The sequence below is a fragment of the Molossus molossus genome, unplaced genomic scaffold (genome assembly GCF_014108415.1).
Source record: "Molossus molossus isolate mMolMol1 unplaced genomic scaffold, mMolMol1.p scaffold_m16_p_8, whole genome shotgun sequence".
NCBI lineage: Eukaryota > Metazoa > Chordata > Mammalia > Chiroptera > Molossidae > Molossus > Molossus molossus.
In genome coordinates this window covers 63,350,292-63,352,624 of record NW_023425402.1, presented here as the reverse complement: position 1 = coordinate 63,352,624, position 2,333 = coordinate 63,350,292, and the positions used below count along the sequence as shown (strand labels likewise).

Below are 2,333 nucleotides of genomic sequence, written 5' to 3'. Positions count from 1 at the left end.
GAGCAAAATATACATTCTAGGAAATAAATAATTTTACTTTTACTCAAATAATTCACTTTCCTTTGTGGCAGTTTTTAAGAAATTGTCCTATTGGGACTGTTCCTCATGTTTTCAAATTCAGGTCCAGATGGCCTTTTTCTAGAGCACACCAGATAGAGAACTAATGACCCGAAAGATCATGCTCACAGAGACGGGAAACTTGCCTGAGAGTGATCCATTTGGATAGTAATGTAATTATCATCAATGAATTAGAAATCAGGTTTTTTTTTCTTTTTTTGAGAGACTATATAGGCAACATTTATAAGACAAACCAATTTAAATAAGCAACTGTTAAAATCAGAAGAGCTTAAAAAATGCCTTGTTAGATGAGCAAGATATAGGAAGTATACATTTTTTAAAATAATATTTTTTTTCTTTATTGATTTTTAGAGAGCGAGGGGGGAATGGAGAGGGAGAGAGAGATAAAAATATCGATAAGAGAGAACATTGATTGGTCGCCTCCAGCATGCCCCCCGTCTGGGAATTGGGCCCACAACCTGGGCATGAGCCCTCACTGGGAATCGAACTGGCAACTTCTTGGTGCATGGTCAACGCTCAACCACTGAGCCACACTGCCTGGGCAAAAGTATACATTATTATTATTATTTACTTTTTTTCCACATGTCACACATCTTTAATGGTAGTACATTTGTAGAAAAAAGGTCAGCTTTTGCTCCCAGGCGTGCTCTCGTCCATATATTTTAATATCATGATTTAGAAGATGCAGACGTTATTGCCTAAATATTATTCTATACATTTCCATCAGTGTTCAGGAAAACTTTAGACTGCTACTTTAATTTACATCATAATTACTGAGTTACAGCTTTAGCTCATCGGCAATTTTGGAAGCAATATTTTTGAAAGCTATGGATGTCCCTGATATCCGCTTGAACCGGTCCCGTTCAGAGACAGTCTTGGCAGCGTGCACACCTCCATCGCCCACTGCACGAGGCCCTCCGCGTGCCCGCCGCCGTGGACACAGAAGTGCAGGAAGCGCTCTCTCTGCTCATATCGCAGTTATTGGCGTCCAGCACTTTGCGGATTTCCCGCATCATGTCATCGGGATCCATGGAACTAGTCTTTTTTATGCTCCAGGTAAAGCGCAGGGAACGAGGTTTTGCTTCTTGTTTTCATTCTTTTGCTCAGCAGATATATTGCGACTCGAGTCCTCATATCTCCCGTTCCCCTCCTATTCAGTCGGAAGCCTCCTTGTGAGTTTTGAGGTTAATTTACTGAAAAGGTTAGTGGAGCCTCGGCTTCGAGTCTGTGACAGTGGTGTGGCTTCATGGGCCAGGCTGGGCCAGGCGGGCGGGCCGTTGTATGTGGCAGTCCGCGCTCCGGGGCTGGCCCTGGACAGTGCTACGACTAGCAGTGCCCCTTGGGGAGCGGATCCCATCGGGGTGGCTGCGCTGCTAATAAATACTGTGTGTGGAAGCGACTGGAGTTCTCTGATCGGGTGTAGTGCTGTTTCCTTTGCCATTCTGAATTACTGACTGTCGTCAGCTGTAGTTCTCTCACTGCAAACCTAAGTGTTTCGCCGAGTCAATTCCACCACATGCCGTGTCACTACTGGGGACGGTGGAGCTTGTCCCACGTTCAGGAACGTCGCCTTGTTGGGATTGCTTGCCTTCCCAGGCATGGGACTGGCTGGGGGATCCCCTTTCCTCCGCCTGCACTGCTGCCTGACCTCCTGGAGGGAATGCTGTCTTCTTTCAGGTCACTGTCCGCAGTGCTGGTCTGACTCCTTTTTGGATATGCCACAACTTGAACGGATAGCTGGTCCAGCATGGTCACTGGACCGTCTCTGCTCCTGGCTTGAAGAAACACTTCGCTGCACTTTGGGGTGAAGAGACTGGCCAGTGCTGTTGCTGAGGTCACTGCTTGGCCTGACCTGAGCAAGTGAGAGATTGCTGCTAGAACTGGAGTCACTAGCACCCAGCTCTGAAGATTTTCTCCCCAGCAACAAATACGTAGCTGTGATTTCATCATATTTCATTTTACTAAGAGATTCTTGAATTTCTTCTTGTATCTCATTCCCACCATTATTTCTGTTCTTTTCTGGTCTGCGATGTCTAGTTCTGGTTCAACAAATGTATTATTATTATTATTTTGTATCCTCACCTGAGGATATTTTTGCATTTATCTTCAGAGAGAGCCGGAGGGAGACAGGGAGGAAGAGAGAGAGAGAAACATCGACGTGAGAGAGACACATCAACTGGTTGCCACCTGTACAACCACCACCAGGGCCGGGGACAAACTGCAACCGAGGTAGTGCCCTTAGTGGGAACTGAACC

At 45.9% G+C, this 2,333-nt stretch overlaps 1 pseudogene; it reads right to left on the bottom strand.

Annotated features, from left to right (window-relative positions):
* Positions 1-856: 856 nt before the first annotated feature.
* On the bottom strand, positions 857-2,127 carry LOC118620733 (annotated as a pseudogene).
* Positions 2,128-2,333: the final 206 nt, after the last annotated feature.